Raw genomic sequence first — 17,407 nt, forward strand, 5'->3', positions numbered from 1 at the left:
GAGAGAGAGGCAGATGTGTAGGAGAGGGAAAACAGCTGGTGGAGAAGGAGAGGGGTCTCTGAGAGAAATTGTTGCTGGGAGAGGACTGTTGGTGATGAAGGAGAAGACCCCCTGGCAGAGGAAGGTATGTTGTTAGCGTGAGGTGAAGACCGGTGAAAAGGGAATCCTTGTTGTTGTTGGAGAGCGAATCACTGTTGTTGTTGGAGAGCAAGATTATTAGTTGTGAGAAGCAAGGCGTTTGTTGGTGGATATTCTGGCTGTAAAACTGAGGGCTTGATGTAGTGATAAGATCATTGTCACAGAGGAGATTGTTGTTGGAGAAAGATATTCTTTTGGGGAGAGGAGGCTGTTGTCTAGAGGACACACTATAGCTCATATTGGTAGACAAGAAGGAATTAATGGGATAGGAAGACCTTTGGTGGAGTGAGGGAAGAGCGTTTCATGGAGTGAGGTAGGAAAGAACGTCGGTAGAGTGAGGGAGGGAAATACGAGGGAAGAATGTTGATGGAGCATGGAGGGAAGACCGCTGGTCGAGGGATGGAAGAATGTTGCTTGAGTAAGGGAAAAGCACTAACGGAATGAGGGAGGAAAGAACGTTGATGGATTGAGGGAAGAATCGTGATGGGTCGAGTGCAGGACGTGATTGAGTGAGAGAAGAATATTGCCTGAGTGATGGATCAACGTCCCCAGAGTGAGGGATGTGGCTAGAGTGATGGAAGTGTGTTAGAAGAGTGAGGGAAGTGTGTTGGAAGAGTATGGCTGTGGTGTTGGAAGGATGCGGGGAGTTATGTTGGGATAGTGGGGGAAGGACGTTGGATGATTGATGTAAGGGTGTTAGGGGAGTGTGGGAAAGGTGTTGGAAACCGCCCAGAAATGTGCACACGTGATTGCTGGTGGCAAGACCGCCGAAAGAAGTGCGGCATATATCACCATGTGGCAGGGACAATGAGGCATAGAACCCGAGGCGATCACAACACGCGGCCTTGCAATCCGTGGAAAGAAGAGGTGAAGCAGAGTTTATAGACGCAAGACCACGAGATCAAACGTAGACGGGGAGATCCGACGGAGGGGGAAAGAAAATGACTCTGGCTTTCCTTCTGAAAATGATGAAGGAACTGAAATGATTTAGGGCATGTTAACCCTCTTAAAGAACCCAGAAACAAGACATGTAGCAGCATTCTTCATTTATGGTGGGCATGTTAACCCTCTTAAAGAATCCAGAAACAAGACATGTAGCAAGCATTCTTCATTTACGCTGTCATACATGGACTGAAGTCTCACAGAAGCAAACAAAATTTCCCATTCTAATTGGCTTTCTGACTGAGTCAGATGTAGTATTTGCAGCCATCACAGAAACGGACTTTAAAATTTTTGCGAAAGTTGTGGTTTGGATCACAGATTATAACCTGTACAAGTTTGACAGGGGTGGAAGAACTTGTGTAGGAGTTGAACTGTATGTAAGAGATTCTCGTAAAGAACTGAGCTCCTAAATCCCTCAAATGCTGCAGAAGTCTTTTTTTTTTTTAAGGTTGAAAACCGAAACCTGGCCGTTACCACCAGATTCGAAGCTACAAGAATTCATAGAACATGTAAGAAGGATAGAAATTTGCCTTGACCTTGGAAACCCAGCCCCAAACATAATAATCTTATTGGGACTTGAACCTACCACACATAAAATGCAAGCAGATGGGACGTTACATTGTGGCAGCAGAAAATCCCATGTTAAGCAGCTTGGATGAACTGCTGCTGAAAAGAAAATGTTAAGAACTTGTGACAAGTTTTCGCTCGGCATATAACAGAACCAATCAGAGGAGATTATACACTAGACACCGTTAACAAATAATGTTGACCTGGTCTTTAACTTCGTATCAAACACTACTCTAATTGCTTCCTAAATGAAGTAAAACAACTCAGAATGTCCAGTAAGTGGTGATGTCTGACGACTTTTTATACAGCGAACAAAACATTACGGTAGGTTGGATCTTGCGAACCTTCGAGAAAGAGAGGAAACCAATGATGTCGCTGTGCACGGCGTTAATACGCTTACAAATAGCATACCGACGTGTTCTGAAGTCGCCTCTCAAGGTTGTCGGAATTAGAGTAAGAAACTGTGCAAAGTTCTTTCATGGTACTAATTGACGCGGTAATGAAACTGAAGTACTGGGAAAGACAAGAAATCAGTGAGGCTGCATTGTCTAGGGCACAGACGGGAGAAGTGGATCATGATTCACACTTGGAGAATCCAGTAAGTAAGGGCCCCCAACGTACTGTTAGAAACAATCTCCCATTGTTACGATAAAGGTGGAAGACTCGGTTGAATATTAACTCTAAAGTCAGACGGTGCGAAAAGTACGAAAGATAATACCTTGAACAACCAGGTCCCAGGACTGTTCAACACATTGCCTGTAATCATCAGAAACATTTTTGAAGTCGTGGATAACTAAAGATAAAGTGTACCAAATCAGCTAGGCTTTGGTGGTTACGTAGTCCTGCGGCCGGAGGCTTCCAACAGCTTGTTGGATCAGCGATCAGCTTGGACTCAGCCTTAGCTGAGCTGGGGGTAGGTTTCTGAGGACTACGGTAGGTGTAAGCCAAAAGGCGTCCAAGGAGAATGCGGGAAGTCTGTTGGAAGAGTGAAGGAAGAGTGAGGGAAATGTGCAGGGAGAATGTTGGGAGCATTTTGGAAGATAAAAGAGAGTGAAGGAAAAGCGATGCAGGAGAGAAAATTGGTATCTGAGAGAGGGAGAGAGTTACACTAGAGGAGGCAGGTGGTGGAGCCAAGATGTACAAGTGGGTGGAAGTGGAAGGGAATTTAATTAAACTTGGTCGGGTCGGCTGACTGTCTGATATTTAAAATGTGTTGCGGGTTGCGACTTCCCCCTCCCTACCACGTCGGAAAGACGGGAGACTCCGGGCTCGCCTGATCAGGCTTGGAGGTGCAGCAGGGCGTCCCTCTCCACAGCTGAGTAGAGGTTTAAACATCGTCTGGTTCAGGAGAATCTTGCGGAGGATATCCCAGGCCAAGGCTCGGTATCCTCACAGGATGAAGCTTAATCTAGGTTGCCACCAGCGTCCGTCTGGAAAGTGCGTTACTCCAAGTCTTCGTAATGTGGACTTGTTACTACTGCGAGGGCAAGGAGTGGAGTCCAGTGGGTGACTCTCCAGTTGCAGGCCGAAGTCTTAGACTCGTCTCTGAAGTCCCAAAGTCCTGGTACGCGTGTAGTCGAGGCTGAGCGGAGCCATTTGTCTTTGCTTTTCCGGATAGAGGGTTCAGAATGGCTTCGTTCAGATGTGTCCCAAGAGTTCTTTCTGTCACTGAACATCAATGAGTTAAGTTCTGGCCTTTCTATGAACTTTTGTAATTCATAATTTGGCGAGTGGTGCATACAAAGCGTATGAAGTGAAGTACTTGAAAAGTGCTCTTTGGCAATTTTCAGTCTTAAGTGATTAATAATCTCGAGAATATTGAGATTTTTAAATTTGTGGAATAGAAAATCCGCCTCGGTAATTTCCTAATAGTCGTGGTATTATCCTATACATCCCTGCTGCTCTTCCCGCCTTTTATAAGTATACCGTGATTGTAATAACATTGCCAGCCGAGTTCTAACCCCAGAACAGCAGGCATCAAGCCAATGAATATATACTGCATCTCTCTCTCTCTCTCTCTCTCTCTCTCTCTCTCTCTCTCTCTCTCTCTCTCTCTCTCTCTCTCTCTCTCTCTCTCTCTCTCTCTCTCTCAACTAGTGCATGAAGTAATGTTATTCGCCTCATTAATTCAAATAGTCGAATGTGAAAACTGGAGGCCACGTCATTAGCGGCCGCCAACGAATTTTTGTACACCTCATTTGGCAGACGGGCCGGTCACCACATGTGGATCCACTGTCGAGAGCATGATCCCAGCCTGACCCTTACGCTGTCTGCTAAACACATGGGAATATGAAGTGCAAGTGTGAGGAAAAACGACTAGGAAAGAAGAATGGTAAGTCTTACCTTACGTTGATTTTAGGGCCTCGTCTTTCTCTCTCCACCTGCTCAAGTATTGGACCGAATATTTCCCTCCGCGTCTCTGATCACTGAGGCTATTTGAGGGTTCACCCCGCAGACGTACGTACTCTCCAAGGCTTGTATTATAAACACACATGCGTACAACCGCCCTGACTTATATTTATTTATTCCCAAAACCATCTTATAATCTCTGGGTTAGTAGGTTGTGGACAGCAGCCGAACAGGGAATTACTATCCCCCTATGTCCGGGTCAGTTGGTTGTAGACACCAGCCGCCCAGGGAAGTACTTCCCTCCTAACTTAGGAGTGTTGAAGTGATGCCTTTGGAGACGGCAGCCGCCCTGGGGAGTAATGTCCTCCTCCTTGTAGGGGTGTTGAAGTAATGCCTTGAACCATCTTTCACCCTCCCGTGTCAGCATTGGTCGTCATGTTTTCTGTATCAGTAAGACTTAGTCTGATTAGTCTTCGTATCCCCTTCTGAGCACCATGTACATCTTCGATATATGTTGTATCAACACGTTTTATCCCACCCTTTCTATAATACCGCTTACCTTATATTTTCACTGTAGCTTTCTGACTATGGAATTCTCTCCGTATATATATATATATATATATATATATATATATATATATTTTTTTTTTTTTTTTTTTTTTTTTTTTTTTTTTTATACTTTGTCGCTGTCTCCCGCGTTTGCGTGGTAGCGCAAGGAAACAGACGAAAGAAATGGCCCAACCCCCCCCCCCCCCATACACATGTACATACACACGTCCACACACACAAATATACATACCTACACAGCTTTCCATGGTTTACCCCAGACGCTTCACATGCCTTGCTTCAATCCACTGACAGCACGTCAACCCCTGTATACCACATGACTCCAATTCACTCTATTCCTTGCCCTCCTTTCACCCTCCTGCATGTTCAGGCCCCGATCACACAAAATCTTTTTCACTCCATCTTTCCACCTCCAATTTGGTCTCCCTCTTCTCCTCGTTCCCTCCACCTCCGACACATATATCCTCTTGGTCAATCTCTCCTCACTCATTCTCTCCATGTGCCCAAACCATTTCAAAACACCCTCTTCTGCTCTCTCAACCACGCTCTTTTTATTTCCACACATCTCTCTTACCCTTACGTTACTTACTCGATCAAACCACCTCACACCACACATTGTCCTCAAACATCTCATTTCCAGCACATCCATCCTCCTGCGCACATCTCTATCCATAGCCCACGCCTCGCAACCATACAGCATTGTTGGAACCACTATTCCCTCAAACATACCCATTTTAGCTTTCCGAGATAATGTTCTCGACTTCCACACATTTTTCAAGGCTCCCAAAATTTTCGCCCCCTCCCCCACCCTATGATCCACTTCCGCTTCCATGGTTCCATCCGCTGACAGGTCCACTCCCAGATATCTAAAACACTTCACTTCCTCCAGTTTTTCTCCATTCAAACTCACCTCCCAATTGACTTGACCCTCACCCCTACTGTACCTAATAACCTTGCTCTTATTCACATTTACTCTCAACTTTCTTCTTCCACACACTTTACCAAACTCAGTCACCAGCTTCTGCAGTTTCTCACATGAATCAGCCACCAGCGCTGTATCATCAGCGAACAACAATTGACTCACTTCCCAAGCTCTCTCATCCCCAACAGACTTCATACTTGCCCCTCTTTCCAGGACTCTTGCATTTACCTCCTTTACAACCCCATCCATAAACAAATTAAACAACCATATATATATATATATATATATATATATATATATATATATATATATATATATATATATTGTTAATTACCAACTCATTAAATGTATTGTAATGGGATTTGATGAGAGTTCACACTACTAATTGGTTCAATTTAAGTTTTGGGCGAACGTGGTTGTGACTAATTAACAATATCCTGTTAACAGGGTTGGTGGAGCTCCTTGTTTACCGAATCCTGGGGAAAGGAGCGAATTCCTGGAGTCACAGTTAGTTACATTACGCCGTCGTCAGCAGCACTGCCACCACCACCGCCGCCACCACACATCTAGCCTAATTCAGTGAGAAACGGAGCAATGAAATCCCCATCAGCAGATTGTTTATAGAACACCAACGAGAAAGATTTTCTACATATAGTTTATTTTCAGCTGAAGATCTTAAGAAATAGGTAATGAAAGATTTGGTGTTCCAGTTGGGAAGACGTTTGCTGTAAAAGATGCGATGTTGATTTTCTATCTTGTCTTCGTGGACACCTACCGTGACACACACCATGTGTGTCAACAGTCGACCTGTTTGCCTGGCCAAACACCACGCGGGCCATATTTCCGTCACCGGGAACTTAATGAAATTTAACCGCATTATGATTGTGTACTTTACTTAACGTGAGTGTTTATGGTCGGTTAGGTATAAACGAATTTATTTTCGTACTGAATCTGTTTTGTGCTGTGAACGATCAGTCGATTCTTTCGAAGGCACAGAGGTGAGATGTCCCTTTGGAATGATTATGTTTCAGATCTGAATTTTGTGTTTATATAGAACGTGAGTGGTGTGAGCCAGACGGCACAACCATTAAGGAAGATGGGGTAGACACGGCGTCATACCTTAGAGTCATACCGTCGTGCTCAAGGATCGTCCCGTTGAGTTTCCGTAAAGTTGACGGGACGTCTCAGGTGTACAGTGGATCTAAGATGGAGTTTACGTGAGAACATGATCATTAAGCGGTATGCCCGGCTGCGATTGTAAGTGATCAACTGTATGCCAGTCTCCGGGAGAGAGCGAGGGAAGCAGTATGGCTCTGGATGGACAAGGCAGCAGTAGATCGCGAGCACAGCAAGGCACCATGGTTGTCTGTTATGACCAGGGCAAAGCAGGAGTGAATGGTTAGCCCGGCAATGTAGCAGTGAGGATGATGGTAATAACAACGCAAGTTCTTTCGGTAGGGGAAGTCCAGCAGCTCTCAGTTATTCCCTGGGAATTTGGTTGGGCAGTTTATAGTATTCCGTTTGGTCCAGGGATTCGTTAGGTTGATTGAGGCTTTGGCCAATAGGCTTACGAACCCTCAGACTGTCGGTTTCGAATTTCTTTTTCGTCTTGAAAATTCGCAGAAACGCCCTACCATGCTTGATGAGGCAACAGTTCCTCTGTCGTACGTGCTGTAGATAATGACATCTGACATGATTACTTTTAGATCTTCTAGATTTCTCTTCTGTGACGAAGTGATCTTTGCATTCGTCCGATATTTTGTACGAGTGATCGTATCGTCATTTCTTCTGTTACGTTGCTTTTGAGGGTTACCCATGCCAAACAACGTGTTATTATCAGTGGCACATTGAAAAACTTGATTGATATGGTGACTATTCTTTCAGGGTCCTGTTTACAAGAGATTTTCACTCGCTGGATTGGCTAGTACATGGTAATGAGCTGTTTCTGCTGATTGCGACCACAGACAGACTGATTGATTAGAGGAATAGTGATAAACACAGCTTGATGCCAACCCGAGCTGTGGTGGTAGATGAACTCTCCGGGTGGATATAAAGTGCGTTGCACCTTCTGTGACTCTGGACACGACGTAATCTCTACCCTTGTACATGGCATCTTCCTTGATTGCGAACATGGCAGCTGCCATCCATGCTTGTTAGGTTAGCACAAGGCACTGACCATGGCTTCAGACACGCCAGGATCCGTGCTTTGAGAAACCGCATCTTTCATGAGTCAAGTCACGGCCATTTCCGTAATTCAAGACACGGAAACATTGTGCGGTCAACACAGCGTGTTCCGGGCGGGGGGCTCAGGACACACTATCCTTCATGGCTCAGAACACGTACACCTCCAAGACTCATGACACTACACCAGCCATGGCTTAAAGACGCGGAAGTGTCCATGACTTAGGAACTTAGCCGGACACTAAATAGCGCCCTGACTCAAGACGGAGCAACATTCCACTCCGCTTTTGCTGCTGAACTTTCAAGTTTCTAAGAAGTTAACTTAAACGGCAGAACTTTTGTTTCAGTCTTCCTCTCCAGTTGCTCAGTTTAGTAACAAGCTCAGACAATTTCCTCTGGGTTTCGAGAGTGGCCGTGAGGCTGGAGGGTGGCCGGTAGAGCGGAGAGATGTTATTCACCTGTTTAGGGTGGCTGGCTGGCTGGCTGGAAGACCTGGGGTGCAACACCTGGAAGAGGAAAACAAAGGAACCAGATAGAGCTTGGCAGAGGAGTTAGGGAGGATGGTAGGAGAGTTGAAAGGTTGTGTGTGTGTGTGTGTGTGTGTGTGTGTGTGTGTGTGTGTGTGTGTGTGTGGTTAATGAGTTGGTCTTGGTTAAGGCAGTCAGTTGCCCCTTGCCGCCTCGTCTAACACTAAAAAGAAAAGAAATCAATTCTCATCTTCGAAGTTGATGGACCTACCAGCAGGGTTGGAAAGCGGTGCCCGAAATTCATCATAATTTAAGATGTGTACCCTCTTAGTCATCCTCTCCTCTCTCATGCTTTCCGTATGTCGAAACCGTTGCAGCCTACCCACCTCATCTCCCATATGGTAGTGGAAAATGCCTGGAGCTGGTAACAAACCCTGCAGATGAACGATACAGATAAACGACACAGACAGATGTGTAATGAAACATCCTAAATGAAACATTGAAGATAGACACACAGACATAGGAGTGAATGTGCAAATGAGTGAAACGACAGGAGAAATATAATGTTACACTCACTCCCCTTGTCACTGAGAGGGATGAACCGAAATTTTAAGTTAGGTGAGAACGTAGACTCACCTCACTAACGTACGCCAAGAAGCAAGGATTGGTCGACAGCAAGTATTGCAACCACTTCCATATTTGCACATAACAGAAGCTCGTATAAGAATGTTACGCCATGGATGAAACTAGCAAAAGTCAGGTCACATATACACAGTGAGATGTGTCAGAAGTCTGCGAGTATTGATGTCGGATGAACTCATCTTTCAAAAACAGAACAAAAAAAACTATCGAAACAGACAAGAAAGTAACAGGTTGGGTCTTACGTGTGTGTGTGTGTGTGTGTGTGTGTGTGTGTGTGTCGTTAAGTGTATGCTTGTGCGTCTGTTGGATGTTGTTACTATGAGCCTAACGAAGAGGATAGTTACCAATCAGACTTTAAGGTAAGATGAATTTAAGTAGCGTTGCATTAACTATGCGTGTGTGTCAGGAGTTGAGAACTGGTACTGGCAGAGTATATTGCGGGTTCGTATGTCGTTATGTTTCTACGTCACTGGCAGTGATTTTGAGATGTTTGCTTTCCTTATTCATTCTGCTTAGTACCAGCCACTGGACGAAAGTAATATCCATCCATCGTCATCATGTGTGGCCGCGTCCATGATTGGAACCGCACCCTTAAGTGACCCGTCAAGTTTTATCGAGGAAATATGAGTGAGGGCCTGGCAGAGGGGGGCTCAGGCTAAAGTTGGCTGTGCTTGAGTTTGTACATGATCTGCATATGGAAGCTGCAGCGTGTTATCTTACTGGAGGGAAAAAGACATGAGAGAACGGGTGATTGTATCCTTAGGTTAGTCGTAGAAGGCTACTCGTGTTGACCCAGCAGTATGGTGGACCTCCTGGGTCTAGTAAGGAAACAAGGTATCGAAACATGGAATGACTGAGCCGTAGAGTTTGTGAAGTAATTCGATTGGAGTTCGGAGCGAGAGGTCTAGGCCAGGTATTGTATCGAAAACCTGAAGTGGAATCGTATAGATATATCATAGAGGTACCCGCTGATGGTATATTACAATTATTATTATTATTATTATTATTATTATTATTATTATTATTATTATTATTATTATTATTATTATTAATTTCTCTGAAAGGGCTCCTGTAACTTCAAGACATCGCTGGCTGCGTTCATCAGCTGGGAAGAGATGGATTCCTTTGAAGTGAGAAGTTCCTTGGCGAGACTTTTCTCACTTTCGTCAGCAGTGATCCAGCCTCGCTGAAAGTGACTTTTCATTGCAGTGTAACCACAAGCAGGCGGAGTCCCGTGAGGAAAGATTGACAAAGAGGATATATGTGTCAGAGGTAGAGGGAACGAGGAGAAGTGGGAGACCAAATTGGAGGTGGATGGATGGAGTGAAAAAGATTTTGAGTGATCGGGGCCTGAACATACAGGAGGGTGAAAGGCGTGCAAGGAATAGAGTGAACTGGAACGATGTGGTATACCGGGGTCGACATACTGTCAGTGGATTGAACTAGGGTATGTGAAGCGTGTGGGGTAAACCATGGACAGTTTTGTGGGGCCTGGATGTGGAAAGGGAGCTGTGATTTCGGTGCATTACACATGACAGCTAGAGACTGAGTGTGAATGAATGTGGCCTTTGTTGTCTTTTCCTATCGCTACCTCGCGGGGGAAGGGTGTGGGGATGCTATTTCGTGTTTGGCGGGGTGTCGACAGAAATGGATGAAGGCAGCAAGTATGAATATGTACATGTGTGTATATGTATATGTCTGTGTATGTATATGTGTGTATACGTTGAAATTTATAGGTATGTTTCCTTGCGCTACCTCGCAAACGCGGGAGACAGCGATAAAGTATTATAAATATATATATATATATATATATATATATATATATATATATATATATATATATATATATATATATATATATATATATATATACCAAGGCTGTTTGGTAGTCGGATGTAGTGAGGTGGAGTAGTAATTAGAACGATGGCGGAGGGAGCAGCAGTGTGAGAGCGCCGAGGTCAGCGGCCATTGTGAGGCGTCCTTCGGGTCTCTTTGAAGGTGCACCTTGAGCCTGGAGTCTTCCTGAACCGCCCTACAATGGGCCTTTGACCTTGGTGCTCCCACACTAAGACTGCCGGCTCACTCTGTGCTCAGGAACGCTGCAGGAGCGCCCTCCGTGCCTAGACTTATGCCTGGCATACATTGGTATCAGCAGCTGTTTACTATAACCTTTGCTTGCTTTTTGGCCGTATTGAGTGTGAAGGGAAATTGATGCATTAGGTTCATGAATGCTGCTGGCTGTATACGTGTATATAATCATTGCACCTCGAATGGTGAGGTAACGCTTGGTGAGAACGTCTTCATTTCTTAATTAAGAAGCCAGGGACCTCTGTTGGTTCTGACTAGGAAGAGGTTAGGCTCATGGGACACTCGTTATACTGTTTCCTGTTATCTCTTGAACACGTGGGCATGATCCTTGTTTAGGGAGGCGTGACCTTTAACGTTGTTTTCAAGGGTCTGGTCATAGGTCACACCAGACTACCCAAGGAGTCGTACCGTTGTCCTCAAGGGTCATGTTGTCGTGTTCGGGGATCTTTCCCTTGTGCTCACGTGGTTAACCGTCGCCTGTGACAGCTGTGCTTTCTAGTGGAGTCATTGTACCTATTCACCCATGTGTACCGTTCCGGTAAGGGATGGTATCTCATACATAGCAAGGACTGGGGTCGTCGTGTATTGTTCCAGTAAGGGATGGTATCTCTTAGTAAGGACTAGGATCGTCCATTATTTTCTGTGTCTATCTTCTGCATACCTTGCCTTACCTTCCTTTGAATATGTAGGCTCGTGTGTATACTCCCAGGGCTTGGGACTGAGAGTCAGCCGGCCTGTTGGTCCTTTGATCAGTAAGGTTATTTGAGAGTTCGTTTTGCATTCCTGCATGCCTTCCACAACCAAAAGGAAAAGGTTTGCATTTTTCTAATGATTTTTCGTGTAAACCTGCGTTCTGATGTGCACATTTCGAGCGCATTTTATCCTCCCAGCTCCGTACGTGGCGAGGGTAGTGGCGTTCTCAAGGATCTTGTGTGATGGTATGAATTTCATGGTGGTAGCGAGTGTTATCGGAGTAGAAGGGAACTTTTGCCGCGGTTAGGGGAGTTTGGCGGTGGTGAGGGAAAATTTTGTACTGGGCAAAGTAAGTTTCGGGATGTTTAAGACTTTTTACGGTGGTAAGCAAACTCATTTTTACTTTGCGAGGGGGGGAAAATTTTACTTGGAAAGGTAGGTGTGTGGAATTTCGGCCAGGCAGTGGAAGTGATTGGTTGATGAAGGATTTTGTTCAGTACCAACGTACTCAAGGATCGTACCGTCGTGCTCAAGGATCGTACCAACGTACTCAAGGATCGTACCTTCGTGCTCAAGGATAGTACCGTCGTACCTCAAGGATCGTGCCAACGTACTCAAGGCTCGTACCAACGTACTCAAGGATCGTACCGTCGCGCTCAAGGATAGTACCGTCGTGCTCAAGGATCGTACCAACGTACTCAAGGATCGTACCTTCGTGCTCAAGGATAGTACCGTCGTACCTCAAGGATCGTACCAACGTACTCAAGGCTCGTACCAACGTACTCAAGGATCGTACCGTCGCGCTCAAGGATAGTACCGTCGTGCTCAAAGATCGTACCAACGTACTCAAGGATCTTACCGTCGTTCTCAAGGATCTTACTCTTTGGGGAAGATGGCCCAGCCTTGGAACCCTACTCTCAAGGATAAGGTCAAAGGCTCGGCTCTCATACCCAAGCGTCGAACCGTTGTGCTCAAGGATCGTACCGTCGTACCGTAGGGTTTGAGGAAGATGTTGCAGTGATATGGAAGATGCTGAATTATGACAATGATAATGGAAGGATGAGGCTAGGAGTGTGGGTGTGGTGCTTCTGGTTGGTGCACTGATGTAAGACCTGGCCAGACCTCGAGTATAGGGTAAGTACCTGGGAAGAGGGAAGCTGATGCTTGATCGAGAGGTTGTGTGTGTGTTTGCTCTAATTGGAGTGGTAGAAACAGGATAGCAGTGCAAAAGGCACCTCCCCACTCACCCCTCCCTCCAGCTCAGCTGCCGGTAGGGAAAAGATTAGAATTATGATACCATGGTATATATGGGGAAGAACCGGTCATGGCTAGTGTGTGGCCAAAGTGTGGACGGGAAATAGATTCCGTATCATTTTGAGGAAATCTGCTCTGCTGCTGGACATGTTTAGTGATGGTGGTATGGTGGTGGTATGGCTCTTATGTTGGCAGTGGTGGTACGGTTGGTATGTTAGAAGTGATGGGATGGCTGTTACGTTGGTGGCATGACTGTGGTGTTGGTAGCAGTGACATGCACCAGAACACTGACTTTGTCGAGTTCGAAGATGACAATGACTTGTGCCTCTCTTTGCTCGATACCTTACGGCTATAATCACAACCCCAGGCACGTCACGTTGGGTCGAGCCATTCAATGAATGAAACAGTGATGGAGGTTTACTGTTATGGGTCAGTGTACAAGGGAGGGCGGTCTCGGATCTCGCCCCTACAATCTTTGTTATGACTCGTGTTTTTGTCTTAATTTGATCCAATTTGGTGTAGCAGATGGGGAAGCTGTCGAGTTGTATGGCTTGTGGTCTGTTGGTGGAGGGTTTGGGAACCCTGATTGTTTGCTTTTGTTTGTTGGTGGGCTCTGTTAGACATCCGTCTGTTTGGCTAGGCTGTTGGTAGACTTGGTTGGTCTGTTGGTGGTGTGTTTGTTAGATGTACTTGCATTTTGATGGGAGTAATTGTAGAATTGGACAGACTTGGTTGGTTGGGCGGTACTCAGACTGATTGATGGATAATGAGCGTCAGTGGGTTGTTCAGTGGGTTCCCGGTGTAGGAGTGTGTGGTTGGTGTTGATTATCCAACCCTCTGAGAGTGTGTAATTTGAGTGCTCGAGTTCTGGTAATGAATGAAGTTTATTCAGGTCACCAATATATGATAAAGCTTAAGAGAGAGATTTGTGTATTATTGACCCAGACATTGCAAAGGCATTTCTCTTACATGTACAATAAAAAGGCCTTTTTTTTGTTTATCTTTTCGTCATTTTCCTACCTTAGATAATATTCGGTAACCTCCTCTGTTAGTATCTTTATTGTTTCTGATGATATTTTGTTTAGATTGTTCCTTGCGTAGTTGGTGAGAATTATTTTGAAAGTTGTAATGCCTTGGTGAGGCCAGGCTGGAATCTTGAGCCCATCCTCCCTACTCGAGACTGATGACCGCACCATTCACGCCATATCATCATCTCCAGACGTGACCAGGACTGGTAAGAAGCTCCGTCCCGTCGAGGACGCTCGCGAGACCTTCTGTAATTTCCACCACTTGTGGCATGATAATGAAGCGCAATGAGGCGAGGAGATGGTGTGGATAGGGTGGACCATATCTATGGTGTGGACCGTTGCTGTGAGGGAGACCGTCGCTCAAGTGTGGACCTGGTGAGAGGCCGCGCCACTGGGAGAGGCGATCCCTTAACGACCCAGAGTCGCCACCGCTAATCAGTCCTCGTAAAACAATTAAGCCTCCACCATTATTTCCCGCTCGCTCGTAAAGTGGCTCCGGAGGTACTCGGCGCCCCTAGACAGGACCCAAAGGCGTGGCGGAAGTGAGGGTTAGGGTTTGGCTGCGATATAGGGCAGAGGTCGAGTGTGGGGTGAGGGTGGGTGCGGAAAGTCTAAGCTTTAGGGTGGTGGATGAGAACAAAGAGATCGAGTACAGGATATTTTGGGTGTGAAGGGGAGGCTGTGGCGTAAGACAGGAGTGTGTTGTAGGCTGTGAGGTACAGGCTGGGACGTAAGGCTTAGAGTGGAAGCTGGCGATGTGGGTGCAGGATGAGGCTGTGTGGTGCTACCGTGCACGTAGGATGTATGATGAGAGGTGGGAACTACTACTTGTGGCAGGTGTGAGACACCTTACGAAGGACTGTGTTGGTGTAAACACCCAGGGAAATGTTGCACCATCCTCGGTAAGGCAAATGCAGTTCCGAGGAGTTATATGGGTATCACCTACCAGTCCTTATATGTTAGAAGTTACTCAAATCACAGGGATGAACCACACGAACCAAAATCTAACCAAAAGACCAAAAAGTTCCTGGGACATCTGTGAGTCCCAGACCTGAGAACGGTGTCTTCTACAGTCACTGTGACTTGTGTTGGTTTGCACCTCTAGTCCCTTCATCCTTTCCCTCGCCCGTACCTTTTCCCCATACTGTCCTTCCTGTTTGCTGTGTTTGACGGTGCGGTGTCCTTGATCTTCACTTTGTTGGTGCCTGTTCATCTCTGTTGACTTGTCAGTGTCCCTTTCTGTCGTAGTTCACTCCTGTTAGTATCTCTCTCTGTTAGTGTTCACTCCTGTTAGTATTCCGTCGTGTCATTGTTCAGTACTGTTAGTATCCCTCCGCGTCAGTGTTCATTGCTGTTAGTGTCCTTCCATGTCATTGTCCAGTACAGTTATATCCCTCCCTGTCATTGTTCAGTACAGTTATATCCCTCCCTGTCATTGTTCAGTACAGTTATATCCCTCCCTGTCATTGTTCAGTACAGTTATATCCCTCCCTGTCATTGTTCAGTACAGTTATATCCCTCCCTGTCATTGTTCAGTACAGTTATATCCCTCCCTGTCATTGTCCAGTACAGTTATATCCCTCCCTGTCATTGTTCAGTACAGTTATATCCCTCCCTGTCATTGTTCAGTACAGTTATATCCCTCCCTGTCGTTGTTCAGTACAGTTATATCCCTCCCTGTCGTTGTTCAGTACAGTTATATCCCTCCCTGTCATTGTTCAGTACAGTTATATCCCTCCCTGTCATTGTTCAGTACAGTTATATCCCTCCCTGTCATTGTTCAGTACAGTTATATCCCTCCCTGTCATTGTTCAGTACAGTTATATCCCTCCCTGTCATTGTTCAGTACAGTTATATCCCTCCTTGTCATTGTTCAGTACAGTTATATCCCTCCCTGTCATTGTTCAGTACAGTTATATCCCTCCCTGTCATTGTTCAGTACAGTTATATCCCTCCTTGTCATTGTTCAGTACAGTTATATCCCTCCCTGTCATTGTTCAGTACAGTTATATCCCTCCCTGTCATTGTTCAGTACAGTTATATCCCTCCCTGTCATTGTTCAGTACAGTTATATCCCTCCCTGTCATTGTTCAGTACAGTTATATCCCTCCCTGTCATTGTTCAGTACAGTTATATCCCTCCCTGTCATTGTTCAGTACAGTTATATCCCTCCTTGTCATTGTTCAGTACAGTTATATCCCTCCCTGTCATTGTTCAGTACAGTTATATCCCTCCCTGTCATTGTTCAGTACAGTTATATCCCTCCCTGTCATTGTTCAGTACAGTTATATCCCTCCCTGTCATTGTTCAGTACAGTTATATCCCTCCCTGTCATTGTTCAGTACAGTTATATCCCTCCCTGTCATTGTTCAGTACAGTTATATCCCTCCCTGTCATTGTTCAGTACAGTTATATCCCTCCCTGTCATTGTTCAGTACAGTTATATCCCTCCCTGTCATTGTTCAGTACAGTTATATCCCTCCTTGTCATTGTTCAGTACAGTTATATCCCTCCCTGTCATTGTTCAGTACAGTTATATCCCTCCCTGTCATTGTTCAGTACAGTTATATCCCTCCCTGTCATTGTTCAGTACAGTTATATCCCTCCCTGTCATTGTTCAGTACAGTTATATCCCTCCTTGTCATTGTTCAGTACAGTTATATCCCTCCCTGTCATTGTTCAGTACAGTTATATCCCTCCTTGTCATTGTTCAGTACAGTTATATCCCTCCTTGTCATTGTTCAGTACAGTTATATCCCTCCCTGTCATTGTTCAGTACAGTTATATCCCTCCCTGTCATTGTTCAATACACACAGTATTGCCTTTGATCATTTGTATTCCTCTCGTTTGCTTTGTTGTCGAAGCTTGATTTTTGATTTTGCGCAGCTTTCCTTCCCAGTTATCGTATAAAGCGATTCTTTAGGAAAATTCTTTCTGATGGAATGGGATGCCTTGTTTTCATTGTTCCCAACACACGGCAGGAGTCAGTTGTTTGTTACACAGATAAAAGATGAAATGCCGTCACTCTGGAATGTTTTCTTTCCATTCCATTTTAGTGTCCGGAGATCTTTCACATCAACACTGTCAAGGGTCTGCACCTCCAGTATGGGAACGACTGAAAGCACCGACTCTTTGCTCGCCAGAGCGTAGCTGAAGAGGTTTATCCGAAATTATCCTCGGGAAATCCTGGAAAGCATGGTCATTATTAGCGTACGTTTGAAAATATGTTTTCTTTTGGCAGGACGCATTTGGAAAACTCTGTATGTAATATGACTAGTAAAATCGAAAGGCGCAAAAAGCACAGCATAACAAGAGAACTGTTTAATGCATTGCTTGCTGCCAACAGGGACTCTACTGCTTGTTTAATGGAGAATTTAGATAGGTCGTAAGATAAGTATATGTAAAGTGTGCCTGGCTGTAGCTGTTACATAAACCTTAATTTTGCAGAGTTATACAAAGTGCAAATGATATCTTTCACGGTGCGTATTGACTCGGTAAAAGAACTGAAGTACTGGAAACGAGCAAAATTACTCCCTGGATCGTAGACAAGAGAGTCGTTTCATCATTTG

The sequence above is a fragment of the Panulirus ornatus genome, chromosome 37, assembly GCF_036320965.1.
Source record: "Panulirus ornatus isolate Po-2019 chromosome 37, ASM3632096v1, whole genome shotgun sequence".
Lineage (NCBI taxonomy): Eukaryota > Metazoa > Arthropoda > Malacostraca > Decapoda > Palinuridae > Panulirus > Panulirus ornatus.